Genomic DNA, 15911 nt, shown 5'->3' on the forward strand with positions numbered 1-15911 from the left:
TGTTTTCAGACAAATAAAAGCAAACTGTTGGTCTGCACCAGGCAGCAGGGACGGGGCTCGTCCCTTCTCTTGGCAGACAGAGGTGGGAGATGTGACGGGGACTCCTGGAGCTGGGCCAGCAGGGATGAATCCCACCCCTGTTGTATCCCACACCTACGACCATCCAACAGGTGCGCATTCCTGGAGGCGTCCCTGTGGGAAACCCGCTGGGCCCGGCTAGACACCTTCCTCTGGTCATGGCCCCTGACTTGTTGGCGTCTCTGATCCTTTCCCTGTCATTTTAACAGAGAATTAGGGCCATCGGGCCTTTTCTACCTCTACATAAAAGCCAATGCTTCCACTTTAAAAAAAGGAAGAGAGAGAAAGAATGAGGGAAAGGAAAGAAGAATTTGGGTGAGTGAGAAAATGAGAAAGAGAGCAAAGGCAGGAGGGGTGGGGAGGGAAGGAAGGAAGAAAGAATATTAAGAAGTAGGAGGAAGTGCAGAGGAAAACCTTGTCCCAGCCCTGTGGGTAGGGATGGGAAAGGGCAGCGGACACAGTGCGATCAGGGAGGGTGGCAGCCGAAGGCTGGGTCTGAGTACCGAATGGGAACTCTCTGTAGGCTGGTTCATTTTAAAGAAACATTGTTTTCATCTCCATGGTTTGCTGGATTCCTGTTTTGCTGGCCCTCCCGCCCCCTGTCATGTTCTGCCTCCAGTGTCCCGATGTCCCCACACTGCATCCTCTGGCCCAGCTCCAAAGGGGCCCCTCCCTCCTCACCCTCCGGGAGGCGGGGGCAGCAGAGGAGCCACAGGTGCACGCAGGGTGGAGGTAGGAAGTGGGGGAGCGCCAGAAGATGGAAGGATGAGGTTAATGAAGGATGTTTTCAGGAAAAAAAAAAATGCAAGCAAATATTCATAAGCTAAGTTAGGAAAAAGTAAGTGTTGCAGATTATTCCTCTTTTCTTCCATTAGCACAGAACAGAGAGTGGCAAGAAAGTTCTAGGAAACAATTTCCACAAATGAAGAAAGAGGAAATAACATCTGGCAATGAAATGACCTTCAAAGCTGAAGACCAGGACAGAAGTCTCAGAGTCAGACACCGGAAAATTACCGGAGGCCTCTTCCCACACAGAAATAAAAGCCTCCCGCTGCCCCCATTCAAGGGTCCAGTAGGGAGAAAACAGGTAGCTCGGGGTGTGCACCCCACTTTTCCTCTACAGAGCTGCTCTGTCCGAACTGCATGTGATCGATTGTAGAATGCAACCCCCACCTGGAACCAGTCAGAACATTCCATCCCTAAGGCCACTGTGTTTGTTCTGGAGAGGATTTACCAGCCCGGGGCGGGGGGCGGGGGGGGCATCAGAGTTCTCCCTGGGACTTGCCAGAGCCCTGAGAAGGAAAGTGTTTCTTCCCCTTTGGGGATTGACAGCCCTGTACGTTGGCCACCTGCTCTGCCTGCGGAGACTGGCCAGCTGGGAAGGGAAACCACGGAGGCATAAAGGCTGCGAGGCATGGTGGGACGCGCTGGGCCCCTTGAACAAGTTCGTGCCTCTCGGTGCCTCCATGACCACAGCTATAAAGGGACTGGCAGCCATGCCCATCTCAGGATCGTTGGGAGGACTAAATGAGTCAAATTTGTGATAATCACATCTGGCTCATTGTGTGTGTCTTACACACAAAGGCTGGTCATCCTCATTATGAGAACCAGTTCTCTCCCTCTGACCTTGAACTAGCATAAATTAGGTTTCAGTCGCTTACAGCCTAGAAATCCTCATTAGGACAAACAGGCTGTTAAAAATCGGGGCCCCTAAGCCAGGATATGGAGAAATCCTATAACCCTTTGTTGCCTTCGTCTCTGTTCACCTGGCACTTGCCTTATCTCCCTCAGGAGATCATAAATCCCAGCGTCTCTGGATTATTTCTTTGCCTCCAACATCGTTCTTAGCTTGGCATCTAGCCAAGTAGGTGCTTGATAAACATCACGAGTTATGTTGAATAACCTCCAATGTTTGGGAAAGCGCTGAACCAGGCATTATCGCATGGGACACTCGGGACGCCCCTGCAGGTTAGGAGAGCAGATGCCATCACTGGATCACGTGAGAATCTGACACCCCAGCCCTAGATACAGGGCAGGCCACATTTTACTTTCCTTAGCAGTCAGATAATGTGCCCCTGGTCCCTGGAAGGCAGTGCCTCCATGCCACGCCAGCTCAGGCACAGATCTTTTCCCCCTGGCTCCAAAGACCACAGCTCAAGTCCTGTGTGCTCGGTGCCCAGAAGCCCTCTTGCTTCCCTGAGACACCTGAGCTCTCCTGTGATCTGCAAACCCTCCCCCTCCCCTTCCCCAGGCCTGGGATGTTCTTCCTGAGCCCCCTGCCTCTCTCCTCCAAGTCCCCAGCTCCCCTTCTCCTCCCTCCCAAGAAGACCTGGGCGGTCACCTACTTGAACTTGAGCTTTTGAAAGCAAAAATTTGGTTGGGGAGATTATCTTCTGCATGTTTGGAAACTTCTGGGCAGGGACCTGCACTCGGAAGTCCCCAAGGCAAAAGAAAAACAATTTAATTAAAAAAAAAAAAAAAAGACTTGGCTACTTTTTAAGGGAGAGGAGGGGAAATTATCTAAAGGAAGGAAATTAGCCTCAGAACTATCTCAGTAAATGATCCTGCCACTTGGAAACAAGGCGATTGAGGTTCCGTGAGGTTTGAAAAGCCCCAGGTCTCCTGCCTCCTGCTGAGTCCTCTCCACTGGAGGGTCACGGCTCCTCCAAACAGGGACAGAGATCTGAAGACGCCCACGTCCAGCTGCTGAAAATCACAGGCAGGCTAGTGGGGAGAGGGAGTAGATATATGTTATTCCCCCCACCTGAGCACCGCTAAAAACTCTGGACATTGTACAAAGCACATGAGGAGACCCTGAAAGGTGGAGAGCACAAGGCAGATGGCCCAGGGACCTTGGGACCCAAGGAACCACGCTGTGGTGAGGTCCCTGGGTTCTCTTTGTGCCTCATATAGCCCAGACTTTCATTTGAAGAAACCAACAACCTGGAAATGCTCATGGGCACAAACAAAGTAAGCCCCAACAAAAGGTTACTCTCTCTGGCCAAAAGAACAGAAAAGGGGCACCCTAGAAATATAGACATTTTTTAGACAGTTGCGCTATTCCAGTCAAACTCCACACCCTGCCTACACCAATAAAGATGAGTGGGGAGCCAGGTTTCCACCCTCCTCATACTGTAATGAAGCACCCCAAAGTGCCCCCATCCCTAGTCAAAATGGTGTCAGAGAAGGCCATATCCAGAGGCCAGAACCGTCCCCACCAGGCAGTAATGAGGAGCTCCTCCTTTCCTCACTGGGGTGGTAGCAGAGGAGATCCAATAGACTCAGGATTTTCACCACCACACAGGGTTAACAAGGACACTACACTCTCCCCAAATCATGGTGTCAGTGGAGATCATGCTCCCATCATCAAGGGAGCAATAATGAGGTCTCCTACCTTTCCTGGCCAGGGCAGTGTGGGTGGTGGCCAACCCTTCCAGCAGTAATGAGGATGCCAGCAAAGACTGAGCAGGGAACCTGGACTTCTGTGCTCACCTGGCAGTAATGAGACAGTCCCCCCCATTTCTCCTACCTGAGTGATGTCAGAGGAAGCGAGCTAAACAGAAAGCTTTAATGAGATCCAAAGTCTCCTAACAGTATACCAAAAATATTTAGGTTTCCATCAAAAGTCTTTCATTACCTAAGAACCAAGAAATTCACAATTCAAATGAAAAAAGCAACCAGTCAGTAGATGCTAACACCAAGATGACTTACCGTTACCTAGCAAAGATTTAGAAGCAGCCATCGTCAAAATGCTTCCGTGAACAATTATGAACACACTTGAAACAAATGAAAAGACAGAAAGTCTCAGCAAAGGAATAAAAGATATAAAAAACAAATAAAATGGAATTTTAGAACTGAAAAATATGATACCCAAACTGGGCTCAACGGCAGAATGGAGAGGAGAAGGGAAAGAATTGATGAACTGGACAATAGAACAACAGAAATTACCCCGTCCAGACAACAGAGAAAAAATATGTTGTATGAAAAATGAGCAAAAGCTGTGGGACATATGGGACCATAACAGAAGATCTAATGGAAAATCTATAGTTCCAGAAGGGTGGTTGGAGGTTGAAAATTCTCAAAGAGGGGTGCCTGGGTGGCTCAGTCAGTTGAGCATCTGACTCTTGGTTTTGGGTCAGGTCATGATCTCAGGGTCGTGAGATTGAGCCCTGGACAGGCTCCACAGTCAGCACAGAGTCTGGTTGAGATTCTCTCTCTCTCCCTCCCTCTCTGCTCTTCTGCCTACTCATGCTCTCTCTCGCTCTCTCATAGAAAAATAAAATCTTTAAAAAAAGAAAATACTGAAAGAAATAATAGCTAAAAACTTTCCAAATTTGGCAAAAGACAGAAACCTCCAAATTCAAAAGATTCAAGTAGTTGAGTAACTCCAAATAGGCTAAATCTAAAGAAATCTACAATTAGACACACCATAGTCAAACTTCTGATACTAAAGGCAAAGGAGAGATCCTGAAGGCCGTGAAAGAGACATGACATCTTACCAAAAGAAAAAGCAATTCAAATTACAGCAGATTTCTCATTAAAAACAAGAGTGGTCAGAAAGAATTGGCACGACACTTTTCACTTGCTGAAAGAAAAGAACTATCAACCCAGATTCTTATATCCAGAAAAATATTCAGGAATGAAAGGGAAATCAAGACAAATTTAAGAAAATTTGTTACCAGTAGACCTACCCTAACAGAATTGCTGAAGGAAGTTCTCTAAAAATAAAGAAAATGGTAAAAGAAGGACATTTTATGTATCAAAAAAGAGAAAGAACACCGTAAGTAAAAATATGAGTAAACAAAATAAATTTTCCTTCTGCTCTTGAGTTTTTCAAATTGTGTTTGATGGTTAAAGCAAAAATTGTAATATTGTCTGATGTGATTCTAAATGTGTGTGGAGTAAATATTTATTTAAGACAATTAGAGGATAAAGAGATATAGAGGGAGGCACAAGGCACGCCAACTTATAAAACTATGACACCAAAAGACTTATGTATATGTAATGTAATACCTAGAGAAACCACTAAAAAGGCAATACAAAGAGATACTCTCAAAAACATTATAGAGAAGTCAAAAAGCAATTCTAAAAAACGTTCAGGTGACTCCTAGGAAGGCAGGAAAAAGAAAACAGGAAAATGAAAAACTGAGAACACAGGAAATAAAAAAATAAAATACACGCTTATGTCCAACATGTCAATATTTACATTAAATGTAAATGAACCAAACAACAGAACTACAAACTATGTGAAGCAAAACTTGAGAGAACTGAAAAGAGAAATAAATAAATTCTCAATTACAGTTGGAGACTTCATCACTTCTCTCAACAACCACTAGAACAACTAGACAGAAAACTTAGCAAGGACATAGAACCCAACAGCACCACTGACCAACAGGATCCAGTTAGTATTTATAGAACACTCGACTCCAGCCAGCGACAGGAGAATACACATTCTTCTCAAACGCTCGTGGAACATGTACTAACATAGATCATATCCTGGGCCATGAAACAAGCCTCAATAAATTTAAAAGAACTGAAATTATGCAGAATGTGTTCTCTGACCCAAATGGAATCAAACTAGAAATCAATATAAGGAAGGTAATAGGAAAATCTCCAAATACTTGGAATCCAAGTAAACACATTTCTACATAATCCATGAATCCAAGAGGAGGTCTTAATGGCAAACAGAGTAACTGAATTGAAATGAAAGTACATATCTCAAAGTACACATGTGAGAGCTACATCAGTGTGGAGCAGAAATTTATAATGCTAAGGGTATATAAATTAAAAATGAGGAAAAGTCTCATCCATAATCTAAAGTCCCACCTCAAGAATATAGAAAAAGTAGAGCAAAATAAACCAAAATAAAGGAAATAATAAAGACAAGAACTCAACGAAATTAAAAATAGAAGAATAAAGAAAGCCAAAGAAACACAAAGCTGGACTGATCATTTAGAAACGATGAATAAAATTGAAACACCTCCAGCAAGTCTGACAAAGAAAAAACAGGGAAAACACAAAGTACCAATATTAGAGATGGAGCAGGAGATATCATTACAGATCCCACAGTCATCCAAACGACAATAAGGCAACACTACGAACAACTCCGCACATCTAAGTTTGACGATCTAGATAAAATGAATTAATTCCTCAAATTCACCAACTCACTGAATATAAAATAAGTTATTTGAATAGTCCTATAACTATGAAGGAAACTGAATTCATCATTTTAAAAATGAGAGAGAAAAGGAAGGATGGAAGGAAGGAAAGAAGGAAGGAAGGAAGGAAGGAAAGAAGGAAGGAAGGAAGGAAGGAAGGAAGGAAGGAAGGAAGGAAAAAAAAGAAGTCTCCAGGCCCAGACAGCTTCCCTGGAGAATTCTCAGTGTTTAAAGAATTCACATCAACTCTCTACAATCTCTTCCAGAAATAGAAAAGGAGGGGACTCTACACAATTCATTTTATTTAACTACTATAACCCTGGTATCAGAAAAAGATAGTATTTTTTAAAAACTACAGATCAAAATCCCTCATAAATATAAATGCAAAAATCACTAACAAAATATTAGCAAAAAGAATTCAGCAATCTACATTTAAAAAGATACTCTATGTCCAAGTGGGATTTATCCCAAGCATGCAAGTCTGATTCAATATTTGCACGTCCGTGTAGTACACCGTATTAACAGACTAAAGAAGAAAAATCACACAATCATGCCAACTGATACAGACAAAGCATCTGACAAAACTGAACACCTATTCATGGTTTTTTTAAAAAACTCAGAAAAATAGAAATAGAGAGCAATTTCCTCATTTTCCAGCAATTGTGCTCCTGGACATTTGTCCCAGAGAAATGAAAACTCACATTCAGACAAAAATTAGCACACAAACGTTTACAGCAGTTTTGTCTGTGATTAGCCAAAACCTACAAACAGCCCAGATGTCCGTCAGTAGGGAAAGAGTGCAACTGTGGTCTACGCTATGGAACACTACTCAGCAATACAAAGTATGAACTACTCAACACCCAACAACTTGGATGGCTCTCCAGAGAGTTCTTCTGGAAAATGCCAATGTGAAGAGGTTAGACATTGTACAACTCTATTTATGTGACATTCTTGAAATGACAAAATTACACAAATGGGGACAGACTGGTGATTATCAGGGGTTAAGGAGGGGATGGAGTGGAAAGAAAGAATGGGGCTATTGGAGGGTGGCGTGAGGGAGCCTTGTGTGGATGGCATCCTGTGTCTGGACTAGACCAGTGTCAACACCCTGGATGTGATGTTGTACTCGTTTTGCAAGATGTGACCAAGAGGGGAACTAGGTCAAGGGCACATAGGGTCTCTCTGTGTTCTTCTTTACAACTCCATGGGAGCCTACAATTATCTCAAAACTCAAAGGTTAATGTTTTTGAAGTCACAGGACAGTCCTGAGTGAGGCCACTTCGGATGAGGTGACCTCAGATCAACCTGTGGCACCAAGTAGACTTCATGTGGACTATGGGGAACGAGGAAGTAAGTGGCGGAGTTTTGGGGATGAATAGGGAGAGGACGTGAAACCAGGGAGCACCAGGTCACTCGGGACCACACAGTGGGCCGCTGGACCAGGAAGCATTTGTGACCGTTATTTGTCAACTGTCAACTTGAGAAGGTTGGGCCGATGCTCCTCGTCCTTACTAGAACCCCTGTGTGCGCACGTGCTCCAGTGCCCAGGCACCTGCAGGGACGCCAGCCCCATCATTAGCCATCTGTGGTGCTGGGCTGGTCTCACCTCTCAGAGCCTCAACCTTCATCTGTAAAATGGGAATACTAACAGTACCACGATGACGGTTGAGGAAGATGGAGCGGGTCCAGTGCCCGGAGCCGAGAAGAAGGAAGAGTAGGGCGCTCGTGTGCATCTAACCTTGTCTTCCAGGTCCTGAGACCACAACCCTCCCCTGCCCCTCCCCCGGTGTTGCCCTTGCTCACCATCTCCCCAAGTGGCTTGCTCTTCTTTTCCTCCTGTGATGAACCGTGCTGCCTGGGACGTTCTACAAGGAAAAATGGGTGGATAAATGTACAAAGGGCCTCCTAGCTCAGAGGGATAACATTTCGATATCCAATGTGAAGGCGTCAATATGGCGGTCCGAAGGTTAAAACGTCCAGTTCTAAGACAAATACGTCCCGGAGAACATAACATCCAGCATGGTGCATGTTACTGTAGCGTGTTTCCGCAAATTGCTAAGAGAAGAAATCTTAAACGTTCCCATCACAAGAAAAAAATTATAACTATGTGAGGAGATGGGTGTTAACTAAGCTTCTTGTGGTGATGATTTTGCAATATAAACGTTATCAAATCATTATACTGTACACCGTGGGACTCGTGCAATGTTATATGTCAGTTCAATCTCGACAAAACTGGGGGAAAAATTGAGGCATCTTGCTTTTCATAGAGAGGCAACCCATCCCAATTCACAGATCGGTTGTATTTCCCTCACTGGTCTGTGGGCCCGGAGGACACAGGGAGGTTCTGGCTCGTTCTTACTGAGCCCCCACCTCCAGCAGGTGCCTGCCTCCCCCAGTATTTGCAGACTGACTGACTTAAATCAGAGACACTTTACATCACAGCTCAAATTATAAATCATTGTTTGGGCCTATACTCACACACGGCATATTTTCTTTGACCTACAACTAATTACATTTACTCTCTACATTTATATTGAAAAAACATTTTTTTTTACTAAAAAGCACTTTGTCAGTGACTTACCCACAGCTTAGATGCACACACTTCCCAGGGAGCCCTTCTGCTGCAAAACAGACCCTTCCGCAGTGAGATGTATTTATTCCGCAATTAATAAAGGGAAGTAGCCCTTGCCTTCTGTAGGACAGAATTTCAATTTTCATCACTGCAGACATGTGAAAACCCCCAAACCACAAACAATGATTTCAGTTTCTGCTCTATGCACATACAAGACAAAAGGTTTTAAAATAGGCATAATGCAATCATATGTGTAAGAATACGGCCGGTGTCACTGTTTCTGCAGCAAACAGGAAGCCTGTGAGGTTACTGAAGGTCAGTGTGCTCCCTCCAAGGTTACTGGCATAAAAGAGCAGCCACTACCTGTCCGTCCACAGATGGGCCAAGTGTGAAATCTACTTATTTCCCACTTTTGGTCAGATGATAGATTTCACATTTGCGAACACTGTGGAATTTACTTATTTTTTTGTAATGCACATTAAAAACAATTACAGCAAAGACTAAAAAGCATCAGGGCCTCTAGGGTAATGGTTAAGGATAAACGGAGTATGTCCTAGTGGAAGGGCTAGAATGACTTCAATAACATTCCATCACGACAGCCCTGGCTGGCGATTGTTGCTGCAAAGTGGGGGCCAAATGAGCTGGTGGGGCATCTGAGACCTCACTGCGTTAGGGGAGCTCACATCACCTGATAACAGACACTGATAGCCTTGGAGGCCATGGTGGGTTCCAGAATTGTGCTCTGAACATTGTAGCCATTAACTCATGTAATCCTCACCACAACTCCACGAGCCAGACACTGTATTATCCACAATGGGGAAGTAAGGCACAGAGACGTTATGTAACTTGCCTGAGGTCACGCAGCAAGAAAGTATCCAATCTCAGATCCGAAACAGTCAACTCTGGCTCCAGAGATTGCAATATATTTTTCCCTGTAAGGAGGGTTTTTTTTTTTTCTTTCTTAAAGTAAAGCACAAAAATTGTAACATAAGGCTTGGTGAATTTTACATATCTATACACTTGTATATTCACCACCCAAGTCACGATACAGAACATTTCCACCATGTGAAATATTCCTTGTGCCTGATCCCAATCCATCCCTGTCTCTAAAGGTAAGCACTGCTCGGCTTCAATCACCATAGATTAGTTTTGTTTATTCTTGATCTTCATATAATTGGCACATAGTAGGGACTTCTTCGTGTCTGAATTCTGAAACACACCCATGTGTTGTGTGTACCCACAGCTCCTCCCTCTACAGTTTACTTTTCCTTTCTGCTACTGACGGACACGGGAGCTGTGGCCGGTTTTCAGCCATCGTCAGTAAAGCCACCGTCCGCCTCTTGCTCACGTCTCCTGGGGGACACGGACATTCATTTCCCTGGAGGGTACGCCTAGCAGTGAAATCCCTGGGCTACTTGAGTGAATACCACCAGTCAGCTTTCCAAATTCCTACCAGTTCATACTCCCACCAGCAAGGTAACACCGCTGCTGCTCCACACTCTTGCCCCTCCTCGGCATTTTCAGGTGGTGGTTTTTTTTTTTCAACGTGGCCACCCTGATGGGTGCGTGGTGATTGGTCAGCAAGGTTTTAGCTTCCTTTTCTGTCCTGACTAATGATGTGCCTGGTTAATCTTCCCCTCATTTTAAAATTGCATTGTTTTGCTTTTAGGATGGGTCTGCAGGATTTCTTGATGTATTCTGGATATGCGTTCTCCGTCACGGATACACCGCTAATGTGTTCTCCTGGTCCGAGCTTGCCATTCAGTTTCTTAATGTTTTTTCATGATAGGAGTTCCTCATTTTAATAAGATCCAATTTATCACTATTTTCCTTTACAGTTAGGGATTAGGGTTGTTTTTGTATGTGTGTCTTCTCTAAGAAATCTCTGCCTACCACGAGAAGATGAAAATAGTTGCCTATGCTTTCTTCTAGAAGCACCGTTGTTTTGGTTTTCACATCTAAGCTTATGATCCATCTTAAATTAATTTCTGTGTGGAAGGCAGAGGTCGAGGTGCACATTTCCGTATGCTCGCTCCACCGCTCCAGTGCCGGTTTACTGAAACCACCATCCTCTCTCCATCAGATCGCACCCGCACTTTGACATCACCAAGTAGCCGTACCTGGGAGGAAGGTGCGTTTTTGGACTGTCTATTCTGTTCCATTGGTCTGTCTGTCTGTCCTTACACCAATACTACGCCACCTCTACGGTTTCCAAATAAGTCCCGAAATACACAGTAATCTAGATCCTTTGTATTTCCATATAAATTTTAGAATCAGCTTGTCAATTGTCATCAAAAAGGGGAGAGGAGAAGGAAGAAAGCAAACGTATTAGCGTTTGGACAGGGGTCGCGTTGACCTACAGATCCCTTTGAGGAGAACGGACATCGTACAACCCTGAGTATCCTCACCCCCGTCTATGGACTAGCTCTCCATCCACTTGTCATCTCTGGTTCTTCTCAGTGGTGCTATAAAGTTTTCAGTGCATAGTTCTTGTCTGCCAAATCAATCTTCAGTTACGTGTCTTCTTTTTTGTATTTTTGTATTATTGTAAATGATCTGCTTTAATCTCACTGTCCAGTTGTTTCTTGCTACAATATAGAAATAAAAATTGGTTTTTCTACACGGAGACTTTGTGTCTTGCAACTTCGCTAAAACCAATTATTTATTATTTCCAATAATAATCTCTGATCTTTATTATTTCCTTCTTTCTGCTTGCTTTGGGTTTCGTTTGCTCTACTTTTTCTAGGTTCTCAAGGTGGAAGATAAGGTTATTGATCTGGAGATCTTCTTTTTTAATACTGGCACGTACAGTTCTAAACTTCCTTCTGGGCACTACTTTCTCTGCACCTGCAAATATTGGTATGTGGCATTTTTCATTTTCGTTCATAGCTAAGTGTATTCTAATTTCCCTTGCAATTTCTTCTTTGAAATATTGTTTAGGGGAGCGTGTAGTTTAATTTCCACATATTAGTGAATTTCCTAAAATCATCTATGACTGATAATAGTTTATAGATTGATTTATAAATAGTTTTATTATGATGTGCCTAAGTTTGAATTTTTAAAAATTATTTATCCTGGTTGGATTTAGTTTCTTGAACCCGTGGGTCACTACCTTTCATAACATTTGGAAAATATTTGGCTATTATTTCTTCAAAGGCTGTTTCCCTCCCCCCTTCCCTCTCCCTCTCTCTCCCCTCTTTTTCCAGGACTCCAGCTTTACCTGTGTTGCTCTCGGTCCTGTCCTACCTACGTGTCTTACATTTATTCTGTGTTTATAATTTTTTTTCTTTCTGTGATTCACTTTGGATATTTTCTATTGATCTATCCTCAAATTTATTTTCTTGTGTTCTGCTGTATTCAGTCTGCTGGATCTGAAATACTCCCATTTAAAATATCCATTTGATGATTTTTGTAGATTCCAATTCCCCTGGGAAAGGCCCCCCTTTTGCATGGATTTTATCCATCTTTTACTCTATTTTTCACTTATTTATCGTGGCTACTTTGAAATCAGGCACTGCTAATGCTTTTTCTGAGTCAGTCTCTGAACTGTGACCTGTATACATGCGAGCCATTTCCGCAGAGACAATGATGTGTTACTTCTCACCTACAGCTTGTGGCTGCTTGGGGTGGTTTGTCTCAGGGTGCCGTTACTGCCCTCCCAGGAACTGGTCAGGGGATGGATGTTGCAATCCACCCTTTGTAATAACACCCAGGCAATAACCCGAACCATGTTGTCACTGGAAATCAGGAGGCATCTGTCCCTTCTGCAAACAACACTCAATTGTCTTGGCAACACCAGGTCTACAGATAAAAATCACTTTCACCCTTTTCCTTGAATTGGACCATCGATAGTGAAGATTGCCAATTCCTCTTTTTACAATGCACAATTTGAGTAAAATGTTCCAAAACCTGGTTTCCTGGCAGAATCTTCTGGGAGGGGCTCTTTAAAACTATCAACACCTCTCTTCACCCCAGAAAGTGTATCAGCACCACTGGGGGAGCCGGGAAAGAGGTCCGGGGCCATGCCTCAGAGGCATTGCTGGGCCACTGGAGGTGGCCCAGGCTTAGAGGGCCGGGTGCCCCCCATCTCTTTCACAACCCTTGGCTGCCACCCCACCCACACTCCTGGGAGCTTTGCACCCCGGCTGGAAGTGGTTGATCCTCTTTTCTAAGCTGGCTCGCCGATCGGAGTCTGTCCAGCTGCCCCAACCCTCTGTGCCCGTCCCCCGGGATGGTGCAGTCTGAGGTCACTCTGGGGCAAGACTGTGGCACACAGGCTGACGCCCTTGAGGACATGAGGATGAGGGTGGGGCTTTCCTGATGAACCACAGGTTAAGAAATGAGAAGTAAAGCATGAGCCCCAGTCAACTGTCTTATTTGCTCTTCCAAAAAAGTCCTGGAATATTTTCTTGATATGCCAAAGGTTAAATGGGGTTGACAACAGGCACCAAAACAACAACAACAAAAACCCAAAACCAAAAACAACAATGAAAAACCAGGAAGCTGGGGGCAGAGCCTTTTGTCCCCAACACCAGAAGAGGGGTCCTAGGATGTTTCTCCCTGACTACAGCTGGTTCTTACGGCCACCTCCCTCTGCTGGGTAATTTCAGAACACGGACACTGGCGCAGCACAGAAGAATATCTCACATGGTTGGGATTGAAAAACCATACGTATGCAATTTGATATAAGTCACAAGCGTGCTGGCAAAACCTCAAGTCCGCTCACCCGCGGGGACAGTCACAATGGCCATGGGAAAGGCTGTTGGTGCAGCCCTAGAGCCAAGGGGAGAGACAAAAGCAAAGGAGCAAGTGCCTCCCCGGGGTCAGAGGGCCTGGAAGGCAGGACGGCGGGCTGTGGTCTGACGCACTGTGCTCTCCACGCGGTCACCACCAAACGTGGACCTGGGTTGGTGGCAGTCAGGTCCCTGGGCTAATCCGAGTGGGAGGGTTTTACAAGCTGGCGATGAACATGGAGCAGCTTGCAGACTGGGCCACAGAAACATCGTCGAATGTCTAGAACCCGTGAGAACCAGCCTGGACTGCTGAGTGTCTAAGAAAATTCCATCCGGGCAGTAGGAGTCCTACTGGCACAGAGCAGAGCCTAAGGCTCCGTGAAGGCCTCACTGCCCCCCCCCCCAGCCCACTCTGTAGGCCACACCCACCCAGAACCAACGTGCGCCCTTGGTATCAGGACATCAACTGCCAAACGCTTTGCTGGTTGAATCCTAGAAATCCCAACCGACAGATTTGGGCCCTAGAAGCTCTTTACAAAATGCTGGTGGAGCACGGCCGAAAGGACTTCTTGCGCTGGGTCGCTCACCAGCCCCGCCCCCCGCGGAGTGCAGGACACAGGGTGCACGGTGGCGGTGTCACCCCTCCACCTCGGCCCGGCCCGGTCCAGGGGGGACGCACCGCCTCCGGGGTGCTGGCAGTCCCTGCACTGGGCGTGCCAGCACTTTCTGCGGTTTATTGTGGAGAACTGAGAATGCATTTTCCCACAGACACAGGGGTTAGGTTCCCAGGCCAGGCCATAAAAGCCCATTCTTGTTTCACTTGTAGAGACACTGCATTACTGCAATTCTCCGCCGTACAAAATTGTGGAACTCAGGAGAGAGAGCTCTACGGCACTGTGTTTGTCAGAAAACTTCCCCAACTCAGCCTCCGACCTCCAGGACACGGGCTATGTGCTGGGTCCTCCTTCCTGCACAAGACCAAGCTTCAGTGTCGCCGGCCCTGGGGCTCGCACCTGCGTGCAGGTGGGGGCGGGTGCGGGGACCACCATGGCCCAGAGATAGCAAGGCCAGGGCCACAGGGGCAAAGCAGGGAATTGGTAGGAAAAGCTGAGTCCCAGGCCGACGCCGTGTTTCGTACATAAAGGTACTAGTAGCTTCGGAAAGCAGAGGCTTGGGGTCTGTGCGGGTTCGTGGATCTCCCTCGCGAGCAAGAGCAGATGCGTGAACCAGCCAGAGCATTGCCTCCCGACCAAGGATCTCACCTGGGGGAGGTCAGCTAGGGATGGCCTTGCAGGCCGAGTTGGATCAGTCAGGATGGCTGTCCTTGCCTTCATCAGGGTCAGGCCACGTCTGCACTCAGCGGGACTCAGTGCTCTGATCCATTAGTGATGTCTGCCAAGGGAAGGGACAGGGACAGTCTGTGAGTGTTTGCCAACCCAGGCTACACCCTCCCTGGGAAAGTCAGTACCTGCCATATTTTTAGAATTCCCCAAGGAAAGATGTGCTCTTAGACGCCAGAAGACACTTGGATAGTTTTCAGACGTCCCTAATAGAAGCATTACTTGTCAAGGATTCCACAGTTGGGCACATAAAGCTGAAACTATCGTGTGCCGAATGATGTCTATGCAGTGCGGGGGAGAAGAAAGTGATCGTGTTCTGGGGGACTTTCCTATACATACAACTCACGTGGCCTGGAGAGCTGAAATCCCTGCTGTGTGAGGTTCCCGTTTCTTGCTTCAGGTCCAGAAAAACTTCGCTACCTGATACACCTGTCGCACTATGCGCTCACCTGAATTCTCGCTGTAATTTCATCCTACGATACTCTGTGCGTCTTCATAATTGTACATTAATGTATTTGGGGAAGTAAAGTAGTACTTTCCTGATTGATTTACAAGATAATGTGGAGACGCTTTCTCTCTCAGAGGCTGGAATTCTATTACTGCCATGGGAAAATGTTTCTCATTGGCAGCTACCCCCCAAACTCGATGTTTCAATGGGTCCTTCTCCCGAGGCAGTTCCTGAGGTGCGACCCAGAGCTCCATGGCTCAAGGTCAGTGCACCGTGACTCCTGTGCGAGGGCCATATCTTTACATCGCAGAAACAGCAAAACTCCTGACACCCCACTGGAAAAGTTCGCTTCGCACAGCCCAGCTCAGAACCGAGATGGGAGACTGTGGACCTAAAGACATTCACGTGACCTGCAGCCCAGCTCTCCAGCAGAGCTCGTGCTGGGCCTGCAGCTTCGGGTGGGAAGAGCTGGCTGGTTCCCCGACCCCTGCAGCGGTCAGGTCTCCCCTGAAACCCACTGCAAACCTGTTCTGCTTTTTAAATAAAAATGTCTTGTTACTAACATAGTGAGCTCAACTCACA

At 45.9% G+C, this 15911-nt stretch overlaps 1 long non-coding RNA gene across 1 annotated transcript; it reads right to left on the bottom strand.

Moving 5' to 3' along the window:
- Positions 1 to 1832: 1832 nt before the first annotated feature.
- On the bottom strand, positions 1833 to 14817 carry LOC103680719. Its single transcript, XR_573157.2, has 3 exons — positions 14804 to 14817; positions 8040 to 8101; positions 1833 to 2802 (listed from the first exon to the last, which is right to left on the bottom strand). It is a non-coding gene; the product is annotated as an uncharacterized LOC103680719 (long non-coding RNA).
- Positions 14818 to 15911: the final 1094 nt, after the last annotated feature.

The sequence above is a fragment of the Ursus maritimus genome, unplaced genomic scaffold (genome assembly GCF_017311325.1).
Source record: "Ursus maritimus isolate PB19 unplaced genomic scaffold, ASM1731132v1 scaffold_4, whole genome shotgun sequence".
NCBI lineage: Eukaryota > Metazoa > Chordata > Mammalia > Carnivora > Ursidae > Ursus > Ursus maritimus.